The 25,050-nt window shown below is 39.4% G+C and overlaps 1 protein-coding gene across 2 annotated transcripts in view; it reads right to left on the reverse strand.

Moving 5' to 3' along the window:
* The window catches only part of WDR97 (WD repeat domain 97), a 2,414,280-nt gene that overhangs the window by 1,515,464 nt on the left and 873,766 nt on the right, over positions 1–25,050 (reverse strand). The gene's annotated exons all lie outside the window — the stretch shown is intronic.

Genomic DNA, 25,050 nt, shown 5'->3' on the forward strand with positions numbered 1-25,050 from the left:
AAACAAACTCAAGAAATACTTCATAACTCATTGGTTATGTGCTTGCACTAACACCAACTAGTTACCTCTCTCTTTCTTAGGTGCCTTACCTTCAACTACTTCTAACTTTTTTCTACCACTCCATTTCAGGAAGGGTCAATTGTATAACTGCTGCTCAGTGTGTCTTAAACCTGAATGTAATGTTATGTTATGTTTAACTTTGAAAATAATGTTATGTTTTGTATAGTGTTTTATAATAAGTACTATATGTGCTAAATGTTGGTATTGCTTGAAACTAGCATTTACTAAATGTTCGATGTGTATTATTATCTTGGAGCTTTTCTCCCCGGTTCTCTGCTGAAAATGGACATGTATCCAGTCAGACTATCCCAGTCAACAAATGTAAAATAAAATAAAACAAAAATTTACCATTCCTCATAACACCTATACTGCCAAAACATACTATGCATTAAATTCTCTACAAACATTGTTAATATTGGTTCCCTGATCCATCTGTGCTGCATTAGTGTGTTTGCTACATTTTACCCTGTACTGCTGTTCCTGGTAACCCCAAGCATGGAGGACTTTTGGAAAATGCTTGCGGAATCTAAAACAAACTGATCAGAACCTGGTGCAGCTAAAGCAAGAGCTGCTGTGCTGCTCAGTGTCGCTGCCAACCCCACAGACTGTGCCTGCTATGAAGAAAAGAAACAGTAGAGGATGACGTGGAATAACACAGAACTGGGACTGAGCTGAATGGATAAAATATTAACATCTCATCTGGCAGAAGCAATGAAAACATATATGGCCATGTAGTGAACTGATTGCATGAAGTATGACTAAATGGAAAAAAGGACTTTTATCTAGGGCTGAGATTGTCTCTGAAATACAAGCAATACATTTTTTATAACTAGACTTTTAATGCTGACAAACTGGTAACAGCAGAGCTGCATGATTTAAAACATATTTTACAGCTTTAGCTAGAACCCTATAGCAAAGTTATTTGAAATTGCTAGAAATGTTAGCATCAGACAGGTTTAAAATTGATTTGCCATGTACTGGAAGAAAATAGATAGCACAAAGTGATTCCCAGGAACCCTGATAAGCTACTAACTTTAAACAATAAGAAAAAAATTTAAATAAAGACCCCAATAACTTAAGAGTCTTCATTGTGTAAAACCTTAAACCTTCTGTTGTGGAAATCAGTGGAATACACTCAAATAACATCTTAAGGACATAACCACCATTTCAACTACATGGCTTTTGGATGCCCATGACATTTACTTTTTATGTTTTATGGGTACATGTATGTCAATGAAGCCACCCCCACAAGCTAACTAATGAAACACTGTCTAAAATTGTATTACTTGCTTCTAAATCTAAAACTTGTTAAAATTGTCATATTCTGTGAAACAACAAGCAGCTGGTAATGTGTTTGTTTCAAATTTATTTATTTATTTATTTTATTTATTTCCAGTTTGATTACCGGGGAAGTCCACTGCGCCAGAACGTACCCATTTTCAGTGGAGGCCCGGGGAGAAAAGCTCCAAAAGCAAAGCAAATACAATCTAAGTTACATAGTGTAAAAGATAGTAATAAAATATATACATTTGGAATAACATTACATTGAATACAGTTAGTAAAAAAGCAAATACATGCAGTATACTTCAAAAAACATCATTCAGGAAGGTAGATACAATAGATTTAGTAGTTTCCTTCAAGTAGCAGGTTTGACTGTATGAAAAGAAGGTGTAAGGTTACATGCTATTTACAATATTTACATATGAGGAGTAGAGAGAGAGAAAGTACATAAACTGAGAGTAGAATATAGTTTGATCAAGCAGTGATCGAGAGAGAAAAAGAGAAGAAAAGAAGATAGTATTAGGGTAGAGTAAAGAGAAAGGATGTAGAGGGTTCAAGGGGAATTTATGTAGATTTATGTAGGATGTAAGCAGGTGCACTTATGTTTAGAGGATAAGTAGGAGAAAAGTTGGATTTTGAAGGCTTCAGTGTTAGATGTTGTTCTAAGAGAAGAAGGGAGAGTTCCATTTCCTGCCAAGAGAGTAGGAGAGAAGGAGCTGGCCAGCAGGGCGATTGGGTTTGTGGATGGTGATTAAATTTTGGTGTTCAGATCTAAGAGATCTGTTTGGGGTGTATGGCGGAAGGATGTTTGCTAGGGCTGGGCATTTTTCAGGGTAGAATATTAATTTGTGAGCAGTGGTTAGTTGGAGGTAGTCTAGGTAGTTAGGGAGTTCTAGCCAGTTCAGAGTTTGTAGGGAAAGACAATGGTGAGAAGAGGTTTTAGATTTGGTAGCAAATTTAGAGATTTTATTATAGCAGATTTCGAGTTTAGTGGAGATGGAAGAAGACAGGTTAGTAAGGAGAGGGCTCCATATAGTAGAGATGGTAGAAGATAGGTAGTTGCTAAGGAATGTCTAGCGGAGTTGGAGAGAAAGCAGTTGTTCTTATAGAGCATACCTAGCTTTTGGTGGGTTTTCTTTATGTTTTGTTGTATGTGGCTATCAAATTTGAGGTGCTCGTCTATAGTGATGCCAAGGAGTTTTGCAGATGGGACCACCTCTATGGTTGACTTTGTTTGGCTTATGATTTTGAATGCTGTTTTATCAAATGTGCAAGCCCTGGAGGGAGCGAAGAGAAGAATTTTGGATTTATTAGAGTTTAGAGAGAGATGATTTTGGTGCATCCAGTTTTCAGTAGTGGAAAAAGCTATTTGGGTTTTGTCAGTAGTTCGGGAATGTTGGAGGCGGCGCAGACTAAGGTAGAATCATCTGCGTATTGGATGACTGTTGTGTCTGGGATGGCAGAGTGAAGGTTATTTATGAAGATGTTGAAAAGCATGGGTCCAAGGATGGACCCTGGGGAACACCAGTGGGTGTAGGTAAGAAGGAGGAGGTAGAGTTGTTCCATTTGACAGCTTGGGATCTATCTGATAAGTAGCTAGAGAACCAGGATAGAGTATCAGGGAGAGATGAAGGTTTGATAGATGAAAGAGAAGGTGTTTGTGAGAGATGGTGTCGAAGGCTTTAGACAGATCTAGCAGTACAGTGGAAACTAGTAACCCAGAATCCCTGGCTTGGTTGACTGTTTCTAAGAAGGATAGTAAGGCAGTAATAGTGCTGTGTCCAGGGCGGAAACCATGTTGGGTGGGTGTTAGGAGGTGGTTATGGATTAAGAAAGGCATGAGTTGGTGGTGGACGCATTTCTCTAGGATTTTTGATAAAGGTGAGAGTAGGGCAATTGGGCGAAAGTTGGAGATATTTGTGTTTTTGCCTCCTTTATGAAGTGGGAGAATGTAGGCTGATCTCCAAAGCATAGGAACATACGACTCTTTTATAGATCTGTTAATTAAGATGCTGATAGGAGAGCAATACCTTCGGCAGCACATTTAAGGAAAGAGGAGGGGATGTTATCAGGGGCATTAGTGCATGGCTTTAGTTTAGATAAGAGTCTTTATGAATATAGTTGAAACAGGTTTCAGCTGGAAACTGGGAGGACAGTTAGAGGGGTTGTTGGGAGTAGAGGAAAGAGAGTTGGATGTATTATTGTTGGGGAAAGATTTGGTAAGATTAGCTATAGATTCCGTGAAGAATTTGTTGAAGAGAGAGCTTAGATCTGAGTCAGTTTTACTTGGGTCTGGGCAAGGGTTATTTTTAGATCCTGGGTGGAGAAGGGAATTTACTGATTTCCAGAACTGTTTGGGGTTCTTATTTTGGTTGGACTGTAGTTTGTAGTAGTAGTTCTTTTTGTCCAGGGTGATTAGTTTTTTTGCTAGGTTGCGGAGTTGGGTGTATTGGAGCAGGGAAGAAGGGATTTTATTTTTCTGGTATAGCTTCCAAGATTTGTCCCTTTGATGCATGACTTGTTTTGTTTCTTTGGATAGCCAGGGGGCAGAGTTAGCTTTGACTCGTTTGTTTGTTGGAGGAGCTAGGGAGTTCAGAGTATTTAGGAAGATAGAGTTAAACTGTTCTACAGCTTTGTCTAGGGGAAGTGTATTTAGGGTCTGCCAGTTGGTATGTTTAAGAATGTTTGAGAAGATAGTTGGGTTGAAGTTGCTGAGATTACGAGTGTGGATGTAGTGGTGTAGATATTGGGTAGAGTTAGCGGAGCGGTGTATGAAAGTAGGGAGATGGTCACTGAAGGTATCAGGGATAGTGCCTGAAAGAGTTATTTTGTTTGGATGAGAGACTAGGATCCAGTCAATGGTAGATCCTGGGGGATTTGTTTTGTTAGGCTGGGTGGTTGAGTGTATTACTTGGGTGAAGTTAAAGAGGTTGATGAATTGGGAGGGGGAAGGAGAGTTGATTTTATTCCAATCAATGTTAACGTGGCCTAGAATGTAGGTTTCAAATTTGATTTCAGTTGAGGCCCAGTAAAGAATATTTTCAAGGGTTGTTGTGCTGTCACCTGGGGATATATAAAGGGAGATAATGCAGATGTTCTTATGTTTATTTAGTCGAAGGAGACTGGCTGTAAGTTCAGCGTTTTTGAACTCAGGAGTTGGAATTTGTAGAGGGATCGGGGAGAGAAGGTTAGAGAAAATTATTGCAGAGCCTCCACCTTTTTTATTTGGTCGGTCAGTTCTGTGGATTTGTATAGCAAGCGCCACAATTGTACGTTCTGTGCTCTTAATACTGAAAGTAATGCTACTAGCAGGAAAAGGGACATCAGAAACACATGCTTTAAATGAAGTTGCCCCTGTGGACACAATTAAAATACACCTATGATAATCAAATCAGCACTAAGTTACTGTGTTACAATCAAGTCATTGAAGTGTACTGTAGTTTTAGAAGCAAGAAAGAGATTCAAACTCTGCCAGAATATTTAAACATGATTACCCTTGTCATGGATTCCCTGATGTGTAAGTATAGGATTGGTGACAAACAAAAAGTGAAGTTAATTAAGTATTCATGGTGAGAGAAAAGCATAGCTCTTTACATATGTTGAAATTCAAGCAGTTCTGGGACAGCAGTTACATCATGTGGTTATAACACTGATTCAATTCATGTTCTAACAGTAGGAAAACAGATTCACATTTTAAAGTATTATGGGAAGGTGCAATGAGGAAGAATTTATAAACACAGTGTGGTAGGTTGAGAAACTTAAGAAGAAAAAGGAAGAGCTGCAGCCTCATATGCAAATTCAGTGTAAGAAATGGGGGGTGGGGGAGGCAAAGAAACACAAACACAGATAAAGAATCAAAACCAGAGGAAGGAAGTTCGTAGAGAAGCTACTAAGATGACTGAATTTTGGTTATGGATAGACAGTAAACGGGATCCATTCCATTTTCAGAAACATGCCCAAATGACAGAACAGAAATCCAGACCTGTATGGAATGCTAACATAGGATCTGGAGGTGAACTGAAACAGTGCCCTGAAATAAGAAACTGTTTTTGGCACAAGTCTGCACAGACAAACAAAAAGCATTAGCATAGAAACTGTGGCAAAAACAGAAGACATAGGCATTTAGGCGACGAAGCTCAGAACAACATGAATGCTAAATGTGAGTCATAAAGAGTTTTGAGACTATTAAGAAAATTCAAACACAGTTAGACTCTCAGCATCAGCTACTCATAAGAAAAAAAGTAAGACTAACTACAACATAAAAGAAAACAAAGCACTCAAGATGCCTGTACTGATAGCAAAGGTAGTAAAGAAGAATTATTTTTCAGAATTACCTTTTGCAGGATGAGACACAGAAGAAGCTGCAGTACCAGTGTCTTTGGAAAGGTTACAACGTCCACTTTGAGGTAAATTACTAATGAATGTTACCCTTAATTAGTGGACTTACAAGTAGATTTTTACGTGCCGAGTTGCCGGCCCTGACGCACAACCTTCAATGAAGGTACGCCCATTCACGCATGTCTCCACACAGGAGACGCTCCAGCTTACTACTTACATATTCTTAAATATTTTTGCATGTGTGGTATCGGTGACTCAGCCGGTGGCACACTCGCCTCTAGTGCTGGAAAAGCAGAAGGTGTGAGTTCTATTCCAACTCCAGGTAACTGGATCATTTTCAAACTGCTGACACTGCAATGCAGTAGTAGGGGTGCTGCATTCCTGAGTGTAATGTCCTTTGGATGAGACATTAAACCAAGCTTCTATCTAACTGAGTGGGTGGTATCTCTGGTAGGTGTAAAAGATCCAATGGCATCAAACTAAGTATGGGATAACCTTCTGTCCCCCTGACCAAATTTCTCCTAGAAGTGGAGGAACCCCCCTGGTCTCCCTTGAAAACAGCCTACTAGTGTAGTGTGGCTAACCTGGGAACAAAGTATGCATACATACATAAATTAAGAAATACAGTGTAAGGATAAAGAAGAAATTCTACACAAAGATTAATGCCACAACTTTACAGGACACTAGTAACAAAGCTAACCCAAACTTATTTATCAGGAGGACACCTATGGAAGGACAAAACCAAGGCAAGTTTACTAACCAGCCATAATGAAAGAGATAAAAATCTGTGCTTATTGTTCATGGTACCAGAAAATGGCATTGCGTCCTGAATTTAGGAGTCCATTGACCCTAATGCCTATTATACAAGTGTCATTTGAACTTACTGATATGATCACCTGTAATTCTAGTAAGGGGTATCAGTAGTAGCATAGGAAAAATGTACAAAATGGAATCAGAGAGGAATCTGTTTTTATTTAAGGTGAAGTCTGCAGCATGTAAGTTAAGCAAATTTTGTTTCTTTTTTCTGACATAGGCAGCGGTAGCGTTGTTGCCTCACAGCAAGTGGTTCTCCCGTTTGATTCTCGGCTGGAGTGCAGGGAGTGCCTTCTGTGTGGAGTCTGCATGTCCTCCCCGCAGTTGGGTGGGTGTTCGAAAGACATGCGTAAATGGGCGTGCCTTCATTGAAGGTTGGACGTTGAGATGGCACCTCATTAGCGTACCGGAGTTCTGCTGTGGTGACCCCTAACCAGGAAAAGCTGAAAGATAACAACAACTCTTTGTTAACAATGTGCTTAGATGTCAGCTGTGGAAGGATGAAACTTAATGCTTGGAACGGTCAAAGACATGATAAGAATGGCAGTGCATGTATAGTGGGATAATCTGTAAAAATGTTTTAGTTTTTTTCTACTATAATCAGACATTGCTTGCCGATACCAATTATGTTGACACGGTGTACTTTTATGACTATAGAAGCTCTGCTCTTGCTCATGGAGAAACAGGTTAAATTGATTTCCCACAATCTTGTTAAAGAACTTTTTGCTTTGCTGAATTCTAGCTGTTGTCTCTTCGCTACAACAGTATATGCTAGTAATGTTGGACTGTGCTACAAAACTTACAAACGCAGTACCATTATGCAAAGCCAATGCCAACGGTATTGCCAGTGACCCAGTAATATTAATCGCTGAAACCTGTACCTCTAAAGAGGAAATTACTGACCAAGGCAGTTAATTAATGCCAAAGGTACTGCACCAGTTGTGTCAAGGTTTTAAAGTCAATCAGATGAAGACATCAGTATGATTTGCTGACTGATGGATTAGTAGCAATATTTAATGAAATACTGAAGTCTATGCTAAGGAAAGTTATTGTTAGAGACAGTAAAAACTATGACCAGCTGTTTGCATTCTAAGAGATGCAACAAGCTGGGTTAAATGGGTTTAACTTCATTTGAACTTGTGAACAACAAGCATTCCAGGCAGCTGCTAAATAAACTTATAAAAAAGAGAAAACGCAATTTAAACACCATTTAAATGTGATAGCAAGCAACACAGTAGCATGGACACAAACAAATTGTTCACCAACCAAAAAAATCCAGTATATGCCACAAAGTGCAGTTGAACAAAACTGATGCAGTTCAGGCATAAAACAGTAGCTTTATTAAAAGTGTGATAGCTTTTGCAGTATCAAACACACTATTTCATCAGATAAAACAAGTAAAACATTATGTTTAAATGCCCCTGTGCTAAAACAGCTAACCAGTCAAAAGTACCCGCAGTTAAAACATTCACACTCTTAAAGACCTAGCTCCACTGAAATTGCTATACTATATTCTATACAAAGAGCAACTAACCTACAGCATTGGCACTGTCAAGGTGCTGATTCCACAGAGGCCAATATTAACAAACACTAGTACATCAAAACATGCATAATAAATCCATTGTTAGTCTCTAATAAAACTCAGTATGAACCATACATTTTTTCAACAGTCTATATACGTGCTTATATAACCTACATTTAAAAACTATATTAATAAAAATTATATAACTATTTCCTATAGCACCTAGCTTTTACAAAAAGGTTGTACAGGGACTTTATCATTGAGACCATGTCCTAAATCAGCAGGCATACAAATAATCTATCTTGTTTCTGATGATTCAGTCCTGTTCATAAAGTCACCTCCTCTGAGGGTGGCTGCCAATCTCTCTACTATTAAAACATAAATTTATGTGAGGAATCATGTTGTGCAGCATGTTTAGCTAGAGCACTAATATTGTTGGTATTCTTAATGTTACTCAAATGTTCACTAATTCTATCCTGAGTCTTCTGTCAGTTTTTCCAATATAGAATGACTGACATTTCAAACAGTAAGCTAAATATACCACATGACAAGTGTTGCAATTAGCATATACATTAAACTGTTTCCCTGTATCAGGGTGTACAAATAGACTAGTAGTATCAATGTAGTCACATAATTTGCATTTGTTATGGGGAAACGTACCAGCTATGCTGACCGTGTTTATATTTGAAGGGGGCTTAGGGTAGCATAACATTCTTCGCAGGTTCTTTTTATTTTTGAACACAATATTTGGATGCTCACCAACAATTTCTTTGATCTTTAAAAGACTGGTATCCTTAAACTATTATTTTTCATGGCTCATGCAAGGTTGTCACTGCTGCCTGTATCTGTCTGTGAAGAGAAATATCGTCTAGTATGTGTGGACCTAAGGCCTTTAACCTGGCCTGAAGTTGCCACTACTTGACCGTCACTGTATCCCCTTTCCATAAATCTACGTTTTAAATCATCTGACTCTTATAAAAATTTCTCATCACTTACATTAAGGCAAGAAATTCTCATACTTTGTCCTTTAACCACATTAGTAAAAATATGCCTGGGGTGCATACTATGTCTGTGAAGAAGTGTATTATAATGGCATTCTTTCTTATGCCCCTCAGTAATAAGTTTAACATTGTTAGACTTAATGACTTTAATATCAAGGAAATTGATATCACAAAAGGAAGTAGTCACTCTAAACCTCAAGAATGATATACTAGAATTAATGTACTCAAAAATATATTAAAATCAACCTGGTTACTACTCCAGATAATAAACAAGTCGTCAACAAAACACCTGTAAAAAATAATATGCTGATCCCATTCACCTTATAATATTACTTTTTGTTCCCAGCTGGCCATGATCATATTAGCATAGCTGTTTGCACTGGATGTGCCCATAGTCACTCCATCTAATTGGTGGTAATATTATTCTCGAAAACTAAGACATTATTCTCAAGAACCAATTCCATCAACAGACAAAGTAAATCAACAAAACTTGGTTGATAGGCACTATGGGTAGTTAAATATTCATGAAACATAAGAATTTCAGCTTGATTATGTATTTTAGTAAAGAGTGACTGCACATTCAGTGTAACAAGCATATAAGTACTACAGTCATGTTCATTCAACTGTGCATACAAATCCATCAAAAAATGTTTAGAGTCCTTTAATACAAAAGCATTCAGGTCTAATACAGGTCTAAGGTGTTTTTCAACAAAAATGGAAAGGGGTTCAGTGACCCAATTTCTTCCAGCAACAATAAGTCTAAAAGGAGGGCATACAGGATCTTTGTGAATTTTAGGAAGACCCTGTATCACTGGTAAAAGTGGATATTTAACATAAAAATATTCGAAAAGTTTTGAATCAACGGCATTACTTACAAGACATTCCAACGGTGTATTTTGTATGGTTGTAATCATTGTTCTGACCTGGTCCCAAGTAATTTGCATATAAGTAGATATATCATTTAACACAGCATAAATTCATAATCCATGACTACAACTGGTCTTCCTTTGTCTGCTGATTATAACAAATATTTGTGTCATTTTGTAACTCTGACAGAGCTTTTCTTTCATTCAGGCTCAAATTTCTAAAAACCTTTTCCTTCTGTCTATTATTCATTAACAAGTTCACAAGTGCATATCATGCTCACATAGTACTTTCTCATAAGCATCTATAACACTGAATTGTTTAAAGGAACATATAAGCTTGGCTTCTTAAACATCGAGGTGACATCACCAGCACAGTTGCCCAAATTAACTAAAATATAGCATTCCTTATAAACATCTTTAAATCAATAATACTGTCTGTTACCTCAGAAAGCTGTGAGGGAATGAAGGATAAGACTTTTTCCAAAAGTGAAAACTCATGTTGTGTAAGACTCCTTGAAGAAATGTTCCAAACTATGGATCCTTGCTGGTTTGCCACATTTTCTTTATTGTTCTCTTGTTTGGGGCTTCTAATTCTTGCTTTCTCTTGAGCCTGATCTGACTTCTGGATCTCCTGTTATTGACAGAAAAATCCATCTGTATAGGCAAAGGGAAACTTAAAAAACGTTGGCCTGTAGGTTTAATACTTTAGGTTTAGTACTTTAAGGGTACGGATGTTTTAACTGCAGGCATTTTTGATTGGTTAGCTGTTTAAGCACAGGGGGCATTTAAACACAATGTTTTCTTGTTTTATTATCTGATGAAGCAGTGTGTTCGATAATGTGAAAGCACTCATACTTTTAATAAAGCTAATGTTTTATGCCTGACCTGCATCGGTTTTGTTCATCTGCACTTTTTGGCATAAACATGTGATAGAACACTGTGATAGTTTGCAAGGATGGATTAAAATTGGTTATGCCCACAGTAAAGCACCATATACAGAGTGCCCAGAAAATGCAATGAGTATGCAATAAGAATTCTTGACTTAGAGCATTTAACAAAGGAGATTAGATGTCAGTGCTTGTGCCCTGGGGTCAATTGCAGTGACTAAAAATAAATACAGTAAAATACAAGGTTATATGAACATGAAAGAGAAAGATAAGAGCAAATCTATCATGTTAATGCATTGAAGTCATGGAAAGTAGTAGAAAGTCTGTGGTTAGCCTGCAAGCTGAAATTCACAAAGGAGAGACTAGAGAATATCTATCTCTAGTACAGCTTCAGGAATCCATGTCAAAAATACAAAATGAGGTACTGAGAGACATATTAATATGAAATAAATGAGTATTTTCAGAAATGCCTGGGAGAACTAAACTAACAAAACATAATACAAGGACAACACTTGGAAAGAAAGATAGGCTAAGATATTATACAATACCAGATCTACAGAAACAGTCAGTATGAGAAGATATTCAAAAAATGCTCAAACTGGAAGTGATAGAAGAATCACAGAGTAATTGCTAACCAATGGCCAGAATTGATGAGGTGATCAAAAACCTAGGAAAGGTTACATACTTTGCAACATTAGACTTGACCAACTGGTACTGCTAGACACACTGCCAATGAAAAAAAATCCTGTTCTTACCCTTGACAGTCTATTTCAGTACACAGTGTTAACACTGGGCCTACATGAACACACAGACTCCTTCAAAGGATGATGGATAAAATACTGAATCTTCACTCACAACATGCTGCTGCATATGAAATTTGAAGTATATGTTCACATCAGTCGCCCTGCTAGACAGGGGTCCAGGGAAGTAAATAGTGTGGGAAGAAATAGCCAGGGAATTGTTTTGGCTAGGCTTGTATAGGCCCTAGGGCTGATAGCCTAGTACCAACCTATGAACCTATATCTGACTGAAGTGGTCATTTAGAGGACTGAGAATCTCACCTACTATAGATCATTGTGTGTATTGTACCTAGTGAGATACTGTAGCTAGATAGCACATGCATATAAGTTACTGAGCATGTGCAAGATCAGTACGATTTTGTATAGGCAGATCAGAGTGAATGCAGGCATGAATGGAGATGCACATGCAATTGTATTTGAAGTATAGCAAGTCAGTCAGCTTGTGAAATTCGAAGTATATGTTCCAGCTACAGCTACTGATGATTGTATGTACAATAAATGACTTGAACCAATACCCAGCCTCAGTGTCTCATTTGATACATGAGACATGTGACACTGAGTCAGAAAGGGAGCCGAAGCTGAAGCTACTTACAAACCATGAGAAATGCAGTTGGAAGTAGAGAAATATACAACAGCCAACTCATAAACGGGTCAGTGGTTATTCAAAGGTACTTAAACTCATTTAAATGATTTTTCAGTTGCCGAATAAGTGGCGAAGCACTCAAAATTCAAAATAATTACCAATATAAAAAAATGTTCGAAATAGTGAAATACTAATAATAGTATTTGAAATAATTACAAAAGTGTTTGAAATAATTTCCAAACTGTTTAAAATGTACGGAAAGGCTAAAACGTCCACATTTTTTCATAATGTACTATTTTTTGCATTAACTAAAACTTCTAAGCATCCAAAGTTTTTTGGAATGTTCACAGTATTTGCAGTGTTAAAGTAAGGCCTTTTCAGATAGATTGTTGTGTAGTTGGGCATAATTATGACTATCTATCAAAATATGCAGCAACCTGGACTTGAATTAATTTGTTGTTAAATGTTCATGTGATATCTAGCTTGTAAAAATATCCTCCTACTACATGTCGAACAAATTAAAGAGGAAGGGTGTAGATCATAGTGTGTATTGTACCTAGTCAGCCACTGTAGCTAGAGAGCATGTGCATACAAGTTACTGAGCACGTGCAAGATCAGTGTCATTTTGTATAGTCAGTCAGAGTGAATGCAGGCACGAATGGAGATGCACAGATGAGTATGTCTGAAGTAACAAGTCAGTCAGTTAGCTGATGAAGTTCAAAGTATATGTTCTTATAGCTCCTGATGTTTTTATGTACAATAAATTACTTGAATGAATACCCAGCCTCAGTGTGTCTCATTTGAAACACAGGACATGCGACACCTAACAAAATGATATACTGTGCTAGAATCTATAATGCAGCCAGGCTTGACTGAGAATGCTAAGATGATACTGGACAACGTGGAAGCCACGTACATGTGATATGTTATAGAATGAGGAATGCTAAGACCATAAGAAAAAAGCAGAGACTATAACAATGGCCTGTATCCCCATGAAAAACAGTTTAAGGCTTTTCTTGGAAAAATTGGATATTACAATAGGTTTTTGTCTAATTTTGTGCAAACTGCTGTCTCTTTGACAGAGCTCATAAAAGGAAATACTCTTGTCAAAGAACAGTAGTCTCCAGAGGCAAACAAAGCATTTAATAAACTAAAAATGAGCCTGTATTCTCAATCTCTGTTAGTGACTGCTGAGTTTACTAATGAATTTGGTTTACATAACATTGAGGAGGCTGATTTGGGAGCAGTACTATTCCAAGAGATTGAAGGTGAGAAGCACCCTGTATGCTATATCAGCATGAAACAGAGCAATGTCGAAAGGAGATATTCAGCCATTAAAAACACAAATTTAGCACTCAATTTTCAACAAACAGTAAATAAAATAAAAGTGGGTCTTTTATTTCCTGAAGTATTACCTACTGGGTAGGCATTACACTTTGGTAACTGACAATTACCCTCTACAATGACTGAGAAGATAGACTGACAGCAATACAAAACTGTGCAGGTGGTAACTACCCTTCCAAGCTTTCCATATAAAGAAAGCCACATACCTGACCTGACCTAGTCATTAAAAATCTTGATGAGTTGGAGAGCTCCAACAACCCTGTGGTATGAGTCTAAAATCAGTGGACAGCCTTCCATATCACTGTTGCAGTATTCTTTATGTAAGGGATCTCCTGCTAAGGGCAACCCAATTTCTAGCCAGTATACCAGGGCCTTTGGAATTTATAGACATTGTATGTCACACATATGCACCCCGCACAAGGCATAGGACATAAAGATGACATACGGGCATACATACCTCAGAACTTCTTTGTCACCATTTTGAGCACCATCAATGAATGTCCTTCTGAATCCTCCTTCTTCTGTGCTAGCTACCAAGATGTGTTTCAGATACATGCCCCATTAGGGTTTCTTCTTTTCTCTGTTTTTATTTCTGTGAGTTTAGATGTCATCCAGAAAAGGAAAATGTCAGTATGGGAGGAAGATTCCCCAAAAGATCATCATGAGCAGTATCTCTTTTTTTGGGTGCTTCTCAAAGCCACAAGCAGTGCTCTAACAGCCAAGCATTTGTCCCCAAGACTTTCTGTAGTCATCTTTCCTCCTTATATATTTCTCTAGAAAACCAACGTCTAAAACTGTGGTGCAAGTTACTATGGCAGACTCTTCCTGTCCTAAAAGTCAGTCACCTACCAAGAAAAAGGCCAAAAAACTCAGTTCTGGTTCTGCTGCTGTCCAGCCTCCCCATAGACATCTATCTCAAGACTGGTCAAAGCCCAGAAGATTGTTCAGTTGTTGCTTTGGATTCCTCTGCCATAACCCTACCAGAGGCCGGCATGAATCTAACTTCTCGCACATCCTCAGAGACTTTACAGACATCTGCTCTGGACATTGAGGGGAAAGCTTGGTTGATTATATCTGAGGGACCCAGAGGAATACAGCAGATTCTAGTTTGGGAGGAGATGCTTACTACATTAGTTGAGTGTTAGCAAGGGTCAATTTTCATGTGGACATCCCTCAAAGTAAAAAAAAACAAAAAAAACAGGCATATCCCCCATGCTGTTGAAGATCCCTAATGTGAATGACAGGATTTTACTCAGGGGTTATTATAGGTTCATAGGTTGGTACTAGGCTATCAACCCTAGGGCCTATACAAGCCTAGCCATAACAATTGCCTGGATATTTCTTTCCACAATATTTACTTCCATAGACCCCTGTCCAGCAGGGTGACTGACGTGATCCCCGGGGTGAATTTTGTATCTCCCATCCAGTCGTCAAGGTTCCTTTTGAAGAGGGCCAAGGAGGCGCTCTGCTTGACATGTATGGGCAGTCTTTTCCAGAGTATGCAGAGTCGCTGGTTGAGGAACCTATCCCTTCAGCATGTTTTTGAATGTTTTAACATCCTTGAAGCCTTCTCAAGAAGTCTCTGTACCTCCTTTTACCGGGTAATCTACTCCTCTTTATTGACCTAGGGATCAGGAATTCTCTGAAGAGGATTTGGATTTTAGGGAACAATCTTATGCATACTCTTCCAAGATACCTTTTCCTTTGGATTATGGCCCTTAAGATGAGGATTCTATTAGTTCAGATTCTTCCTTAGAAGAATTCTCTTTTGGGGACACTTTCTCACATGGAGTATTTCAAGTTGGATTGTTCTCAGGTTTCTGATATTGAAAAGAGGTATTACAATCTCCTCCAGATTCTTTCAAACCCTCTGCTGTTCCTCCAGTCTCTGCTGCCCTCTTAGATACCTTTTCAGCAGCCTCTGTTGCTCCTGATTCTCAGCCTTCAGCTCCCAAGAAACTTGATAGATTTTATAAGGTCCCTGTTGATTGTAAATTTTTGTATAAATTTCCTTCTGCTGATCCTTCTGTAGTGTCTGTCTCTTCTGACAAACCTTCCCTTCTACTAAACTACCTCCTTCAGACAAAGACAGTAGAGACATGGAACGCCTGGGCAAAAACATCTATATTGCTGCTACCCTGACTTTCAGGCTAACAATTACCAGACTCATATGGCCAGGTGTGATGACCCACCACTGGACCAGTAATCAAGGAGCCTCAATCCTCACCAATAGCATGTGTGGGGAAAGTTCACTGGGATGGGGAATGTTCACTGGAAGGATAACAGGTATACACACAATGTTTCCAGATGCAGCTCTATGCATCAAGTGCAATTTCCCATATGCTCACACAGAGACCGCAATCAGTCCGGGTCTGGTTTCTCCCTCTTTTTCCAGATCCCAGTGAGACTCCCCACTGGCACAGCTATACAGTTGAGCTCTCAGCTGAGTGTCCAAGCCAAGGCCTCCAGCACTCTTTCTGTCCATCCAGTGCTTTGTGCCTCTGCCCAAGTAGCTAACACACACACTCTTTGAGATCTGATTTACACACACACACACACACACACACACACACACACACACACACACACACACACACACACACACACACCTGGGAAAGGCTGGCACAGGTTTACTAGCTATGTCCCCTTCTGCCCAGCCTATAAGGTAGTTATGACTGCCACCAGGCATTCCTGCCTGTTACCTTAAGGCTCTGCCAAGGGTACACAATACACTGAGTGAAATTAATATTAATACAAATGGTAGTTTGACCAAGAGCAATGCTATTAGGAGTGCCCCATACAGTGCCACCTAATAAATATGCAAGTACTCTCAAAACTAAAATATCTCTACAAAGCCACAATGAAAGGTTTAAATATATTTAAAAATCAATAATAAAAGAACAAGTCAATACTAAATATATCTTCACAGTAACATCAGAGTTTAAAACCACAGCAAATATTTATAATAGCATTGAAGGACAGGCTCAGACAAATAAAGAAAAACAACAACTAAACTAAGATTCACTATATTCCTGACTGAATCTAAGAGAATTATACTACTCCCTAATAACTTACTTCATTGAGCAAGGCAGATGATGTGATGAATGGTTCATCTTGTTGTTGTCAGGCCCAAGACAGAATATAGAATGCCCTGTCTCACTAGGGACTTCTAAAAATAATATCCTCCCCAATCCTCCCAAAATCTCTCCAACATATCAAATCTACCTTTACTGTCTCTTCCCAAAACAACACTACCATCAAGGTTGAACCCCACACTAAACTACTTGGGGTCATTATTGATAACCAGCTAAAATTTGATCTTCACATCCAAAACTCCATTAAGAAAGCTCATCAGAAACTAACCCTTCTCTATAGAAACAAAAGATTCTTGACATGTGAATCCAAACTCACCCTAGCTCAAACCTATGTACTACCCAAACTATTATATGCCGCCCCCGTCTTTACTTGCCTCTAAACAAATGTCCTGAAAAAATTTGAGCTTCCTTACAATAAAGTAACTAGATTTCCAGCTAATCAACTCTACATCTCACATCATTGTCTATCACTAAAAAACCTACAGTGGCTAGAACTGCACCACCAACTCCTACTGCCTAAATTAATATTAGCTCACTCTTTCATAAACAAACCCCTGTCATGTCCTGCTCTCTCTACTATCATCTCAACTTACATACCTTACTGTACGTTCCGCAGCTCTGAACAACTCCTGCAGGTCTAGAAACCTAATAAAAACACTGGCAAATGTCTGTATAATCACTCTGTGGCCTCTGCTTGGAATAAACTCCCCCTATCTAAGAGCAATCCCCAATCCTAATTATTTCAAAATAAAACATTAAAAGACCATCTACTATACTCTAGGACTTGCTCTTGCACTGACCCTACCTAAATTCTTTCCTGTACTTCTTTTCATCCTACCAAGCTCTCTCCTTCTGCCAGTATTTTTTCAGGTAACATTACTTGTGGCTAAGTGACTGTGAGCATGGAGAAACTGTATTGTCATCACTGTTTTATTTGTACTATATTTTTATCTATCCGTTAGCCTGTAAAATAGAAAACTCTCTCTCTCTCTCTCTCTCTATATATATATATATATATATATATATATGTACTGCTATCTTGATTGTAAAAACAAATCTTGTACTTACTGTGTTGTTCATGTTTATATTTTGCTAATTCAGAATACTATATATGTATACTTTTATTTTGACTGTTATTATCTTGTACATATCTATGTTACTATTACTTTTATACTTTGTAATTTTTTGGAGTTATTCTCCTTGGGTCTCTATGGCACCTGGCCAGGGTGGCTAACCCGGTCAACTAATGTCAAATAAATAAATAAATAAATAAAATATCTAAAATATTATGCTGGGATAGCTTGCAGAATGACATAATTTCTGGTCATCTGACTTCTAGTTCTCATGCAAACCCCCACTGCTGGCAGGACTTAGCACCTACCTGTAAAAATACACACACAAGGGCTTTTGCTCAGATCTTTGGCATATGCTGGAAGTCCTAAAACATTTGCATACCTTCACACATCCAGATAGGAATTAGTTCACCCAAAAGACAATGCAGAAAGCTTCCTTGTACAAAAGTTGTGTCTCTGGCTGCCTTGAAACCTGTGAGATAGCATCTTTATGACCTAGCCTATAAAGTGATTTAATTTCAGATATTTTTCTAAAGTTTGCTGGACTGAGGTTAACCCTCCAGTTTCCTCTATTAAAACATATACATTTAAACAGCTACAGTAGTGTATGTACATTTATGTTCTCTCCAGTAAGGCACACTGTGCATACATTTAAAACACAAGCACTTTACAAATACCCTTTCAACACAAACATCTGTAAAATTCAGTTTGATATACACATGACATACAGTTTTAATACATTTGCAACACCAGCATCTTGTATGACATACAGTTCTAATATGTTTGTAATACCAGCATCTTGTTGTTGTTGTTTGTCTTTTGGCTTTTCCCGGTTAGGAGTCGCCACAGTGGAACTTTGGCCCGCTAATGATTGGCAGTAGATTTTCACGAATGCCGAGGTGCCAGCTCGACATTCAACCTTCAATGAAGGCACGCCCATTTACACGTTTTTTGAACGCCCACCCAAACACGGGGAGAACATGCAGACTCCACACAGAAGGGACTACCCACACACCAGCGGAGAATCGAACAGGAGAACCTCTTGCTGTGAGGCAACAATGCTACCGCTGCACCACCGCGGATGTGTAATACCAGCATCTTGTATAAATTAATTTGATATTCGCAAATGACAGATAATTATTTACAAAAATTCCAGTTATCTGTGCTGGCAGTACCTCCCTTTGTCACACCAGGTATGTTTTAGCCCTTCTTTCTCAAGCTTCTCAGGCAATTCTGATCTTCCTGAATCAGAAGGAAAGGTCTCAGACCTTCCTTTATTGGGTTCTACCTCTCAAATGGCTCATCACTCTAGTTATGATGCAGCAAATGCTTCATAAGGCTGCTCCATTTGGTTCTGTTTTGAGGGCTTACTCTTGGCTTCATCTTCAGCCTTTACAAGATGACATTAAAACTAAAACTGCTGGATGCTCCCCTTGACAATAAGAACCATTTTGGCTCTGCTGCTACTGAGCTTAAGTCCCTCCAGGATAAAGGCAAGGCCTTGAAATAATTGAAACATATTTTTGTTTCCTCTATCCCTAAGTTTTGGAGGAATTACCCCTCCAAATCTGCCTTTGTTCTCAGACAGTCTTGCCCTCCAGATAAAGCTAGGGCTACTCAAACTCCTACATCTCAGAAACCTTATTTTCAGGACAAACCAGGTTTCATCTGACAGTTTGATTCTCCTTTCCATAGGTCAAGTTCCCTTATCCCTTCATCTTTCCCTGTCCCTTCCTAATTGCTTAAGGGTGACTCAAGATTCCTGGGCTCTGTCCATCATCCACCAGGGGTATTACATGGTGTAGGAATCCCTTCCTCCCTTTCTAGGCATCCCACAACCTCCACAGGGCCAGCTTCCTTTCTTTCCAGAAGTGTTTCAGTCTCTTCTGTCCCAGGGCACCATTCAAGTTGCGGCCATACCCAGGGAGGAAAATATTTTTATTCTAGGATGTCCCTGGTTTCCAGGAAGGAAGGCACCTGGAGACCCATTCTGGACCATTCTCAGCTCAACACCTTTCTACAGGCCCCCCTCCTTTTTGGATGTTGTCCCTTCAAACTCAGTTCCCTCTTCTTCTTCACCAAGTTTCTTTGTATCTCTGGATCTCAAGGATGCCTACTTCTACATCCCTATCCATCCCATTTCTAAGGAGTTTTTATGTTTCTTTGTTTCTTACTTGCATTTTCAGTTCTCTGCATTGCCTTTTGGCCTCTCTACTGCTGCAAGAGTATTCACCAAATGCCTAGCTCATGTCATTGTCTTCTGCAAGATGAGAGGGGTTCAGATTTTTCCTTATCTAAATGACCTACTCATTCAGGCTTCATCCCCCAAGGTTCTGCTTCAGCACCTCCAGTTTACTGTTTGTCTGTTACAAAGCCTGGGGTTTACCATAAACTTTCAGGAATCAACCCTGGTTCCTTTCCAGGATGATGGTTTTCTCAGTTGCAGGATCCAGACCATTCCCATGATGGCATCCCTGCCTCCACCCAAGGCCCTCTTTCTGACTGCCTTTTTTCAATCTCTTCTTCCTCTGGCTTCAGTCACAGCCAGGGATTTTCTCAGGGTTCTACGGTTTATGGTTTCCTCCATTCCTTTTCTGCTTCTTGACAGGCCCCATATGAGAAAACTACAGTGGTATGTCAAGTCACTGTGACATCAACACTATCATCCACTGGATTTCGTAGTTCCCTCCCTGCCATATCTCAAACTTGAGCTTCATTGGTAGATTCATCAGCTTCCTCTCAACCCAGGGCTTCCTTTCCAACCTCCAGTCCCATCTCAGGAGCTCTTTCAGATGTCTCAGACAAGGGGTGGGGATCTTCCTTTGGTTCTCTCAAGGTCCAGAGTCTTTGGCCTTCCCATCAAAGCTCAGATCATATCAACATCTTGGAGAACAGAGCTCTCCATTTAGCTCTTCAGGCTTTTCATTCCCTCCTTCTTCCAGGACCTCTCAAAGTTTTCACAGACAATACTACAGTGATGTGGTATGTAGACAAGCAAGGGGGGGGCATGGTCCTTCCGTCTTTGCAGACTTACTCTTCAGGTATGGGATCTAGCTGCCCAGTATCAAGTAACTATTCAGGCTGTCTATATTCCTTCAGAATAAAATATAGTGGCAGACTTTTTGAGCAGGTCCAACACACAAACTAATGAATGGATGCTTCACAGAGATGTTTTTCTGGACATTGTCGTTTGGTGGGGTATTCCTCAGGTAGGTCTTTTTGCCTCTCCTCTGAACATTTACCTTCCTCTCTTATCTTCCAGAGCCCCAAGCCCTCTGGCTTGGAAGTTGGATATCCTATCTTTCCCTTGGAAGGGGATGTTTCTCTATGCCTTCCTTTCCCCTGATTCCAGGGGCCCCACACAAGATCATGCAAGACTCCTCCAAAATCTTGCTGATGACTCCCTTATGGGCCAGACAGCATTGATTTCCCCTTCTTCTTCACTTAGCCAGGGTCAATCACCACAAGTTACCTCACTGGGTGGACCTTCTCACACAAGACAAGGAGTCTCTTATCTATTGTCACTTGTCCACTTTTATTTAGAAAAAAGGCAGGTGGCTTAGCTCATATTCTCCAGCAAAAACTGGCAATAAATGATTTTTTTTTTCTGAGAACTACTCCTTCCTTAGGAGACTCTTATAAAACTACCTAGGGGAAATAACCACCCCTCCACTGATGATGTCCTGGTATGTAAGCTGCTCTATTTGTTGCAGTTCCACCATATGCATCTTCTGACACTGGAGAACTTTTCCAGAAGTATATTGTCAAACCCTTGCAGTGGCTTTGTCATTCCAACTTCAGAAGGGGGACAAGCAGTGGGCATCCTTCCCACCTTTCAGATTAGGACCCTCATCACTTCCTATACTTCTTAACATTTCTATTGTCAAAACCTTCTAGTGGCTTTGTGGTGTCTATTGCAGAAGGGGGGTCAGGGAATGGGCATCCCTTTTTAATGTTCATCTTAACTGATTTCCCCATTTAGAATCCTGCTTGATTGCTTATGGTGTCTGATGTTGACCTTCTTTTAGGGTTTATGTACTATGACTCTAATGGACAAATCAAGTCCTGATTTAGGATGGAAGCATTCATGTAAACTGTGAGTGAGTAATTTTTGTATCCTGATGTTTGATTCCAAATATAAAAGGCTCTTAAAGGGGCCTATGCTGGCCATGTACAGGGATGAAGCTCTATGTAAAGTACAAGTGACCTGTGTTGGAGTAGCTGTTCGGACACTTGGCATAAGAAGGGAGGATAAGCATGCCTATCTTTGGGAGAGAGATGGTAGGCCAGATTCATTAATGCCTACATTAAGTGTACGCCATTCTGAGTGAACAGACAACACATGCATAACTCATACCTTCTTTCTCATAATTTTAGTTTTCCTACTAATTTTCTTGCTACTTTAAATATCAAGGGGGATTCATCAAGGTTACCATAAGGTGTAGACTATGTCCACACTTAGTCTAATCTTTCTGAGTGAGTAGACAGCACAAAAAATGTGGTAGGGATGTTCTTGAGTACAAATTGTGTACACAGTGTGGGTGTTCAAGAATCCCTCAGGGTGTTATAATCTATTTAGTGCCACTAGTGACTGTGAATGTTAGGACTACCATGTTGGACATGGTGGAACCCATGTACATGGGATACCTTCTAGGATGAGGAAAAAATAGAGGCCATAAAAAGGCTTTTCTTGGACAAATTAGGGATTAAAGAAGGCTTTGGTACTGTTCTGACGCTTGGCATAGGCAGAGCGGATGCACATTTCCAACTTTGGGAAAGGGATGCGATTTCAGCCTAGCTATGGCCATGGCTCTGAAGAGAAGGCCTTGGCTGCCGAGCAGATATCTGTCATGAGGTGAGGGCCGTTGCAGAAGGACATGGGTGTAGCTGTCTAAGCTGGTGATGGTAGCCCCCTTTGGTGAATGTAGAGGACCACACACTAACTGATTAAAGGGCACAGGAAGCCTTTGTGGTGATGCATGTGCTCGCTTCTCCATCAGGGGCAGTGTTAGACAAAGGTTAAACAGTTTACCTTGCATAAACATAGAATGCTTTCTCATGGCCAGGAAACTGGCAACAGCACAAAGTTCCTTCACAGCCATAGCTCTCTGTTTCTTTTTTAAATAATCAGGGCAAGACAATGTTACAGATTAACAGAACAATAGGTTTTGCATCAACATGCACTGTTGAAACTCTAATGTCTGGCATTAAGAACTGACTTTATTTTAAGTGATCTAAAAGAAAATCAAAATTATTTTGAGGACATGGCAAAAATATGAGGAAAAATCAAGAGGATTGTTCAAAACCAAGAGACAGTTGAGAGATATGCTCATGGATGTCTGGATAATGACCTCCCCAGAAGGTATATATGTCGGATTGAAAAGAAACTATATAACATACAAAAAAAAGTAAAATAAAAGGTGCTTAAAGGACAGGGAGATCACAGAGTCCGTGTTCCTATGTTTTTTATTGTCTCAGTTTGTCTTGAATGCATGTAGGCAGGTAGGGAGCCCTTCGTGGTTAGTGATCATAATTTGATTTTTTTGTATGTCTATATCTGTAACAATAAAACTCTCTCTACCACTCAATCTTCAGTCTTCATTGGTAAAAACTTCCTCCACACACCTTGTAGTTCAAAACAAAGACTCTTATCTGCATGTCATCCTGCTGTAGATTACATCCTTTATAGTTACCACCATGAATTTTATTTACAGCATTCACAAAGTTTAGCTTTCTCTAGAACACAGTAGTCAACATTTTAGGCTGCCTCTATTGATCTTTGCTGGAAACAGTTTTCACAGACTCTGGACTTCTTTTAATAATAATACTCATAAACAGAGAATACAGTATCTCTGCCTTTAGCAGCTCATGTTGCAAGTTTTAACACGAACTTCCTGTTAGAGGAAGATGTGCTAAAATATAAGCAGAACAATTGACAAATGAATTTCTCTATTTCAGAATTATTCCTAAGTAAGCTAGACTAGAAAACATGTTTGTAGTCTGTGCGGCAACAGTACATCTTGCAAGTTTATAAGAAACTCATAGTTCTACTTTGCTATAAAACAATGGAATATTATGGAACATTACTTGCCTAGGAGAAGCAATTAGAAACATAAATAATATGTCTTTGAAGTTTTTCCTTAACATATTACAAGTTTTGTACTGAATAGAGTATTGTTTGTGTAAGGAAAATCATTGAAACAACTCACCAGGTTGGACAAGGAGAAAATCACGGCCAGCTACCTGTCCGGTGCCAGGATTCGCTAAATCATGTATGCACTCAGGTCTCTCAACAGCAAGTACTGTTATAACTGTCACAGTTCATGTTGGCGTGTATGACCTGAGATGCACCTCTTTGGACTATATGAAGAGACACGGTTGAGCTCTCTGAGCATGTGTCCCACACAGGTTATGTCCCTAGCCTTCAGCAGCATATTACCCTCTTCCTAGAATAATGCCACAGTATAAACAAAAAAAATGATTTCAATAATTGGCTTAGTTTTTGGTGTCATTCCAAAGGGATCTAGTTCCTGTCTGCCTGAGAAGCCATGGTCGACAAATCTTGCTGCTTTGCCACAGCCAGTTTGCACTGGCACCCCTAGGCTTTCAACTGTTGGCAAAGGCTCTTGCCTCCCCCATAGTGCCTTTTTTTAGACAAGTTCTCGAAAACAACATTACCAATGTGAAATTAACCAATCAGAACAAAATAAGGGTCATGCTGCTAAATGCTAGGAGCTTAAACAAAAAACTGCACTCCCTGGAAGCACTTTTATCACTAGAAGATGTAGATGTCTGTGCAGTCACAGAAACCTCTCAGAGAATACCCCGGCACTGCAAGGCTACAATGCCTTCCACACCTTTAGACAGCAAAATGAATGTGTGAAAACCAAAGGAGGAGGTGTTTCAATCTATATGAGAGATAAATTCACCTCACGTCTAGTTAGACTGGACAACTCCATGGAGTTACTCCAGGTCCAGGTTACGGTGGGTAAGACCCCCATTCAAGTCCTAGCCAGTTATAGATCCCACCCCCCCCCCCCCCCCCATGGATCACAATACCTATGAAGCCTACTTAACCAAACTGAAGACAATCCAAATTTTACCGAACACACTGGGTATGGAGGAATTTCAATTATCCCACCATCAACTAGGAAAACTACTCTAGCCCAAACTCGCTAGCACAAAAGTTCCTTGAACTTGTGAACTCAAATACCCAGGAGCTAATTGTCCATACTCCAACAACAGGAACAAACATTCCTAATCTGGTCCTCACCAACATGTCAAATAGGTGACTGACTGCAACTGTTGGACCCTCATTAGTTAAAAAAGACCACAAATCAGTCTCCTTCGAACTGACACTAACACCAAAACTCACAAAGGGTGAAAT

This window comes from Protopterus annectens, chromosome 3.part1, assembly GCF_019279795.1.
Source record: "Protopterus annectens isolate FY-2018-M chromosome 3.part1, PAN1.0, whole genome shotgun sequence".
In the NCBI taxonomy this organism is placed as follows: domain Eukaryota; kingdom Metazoa; phylum Chordata; order Ceratodontiformes; family Protopteridae; genus Protopterus; species Protopterus annectens.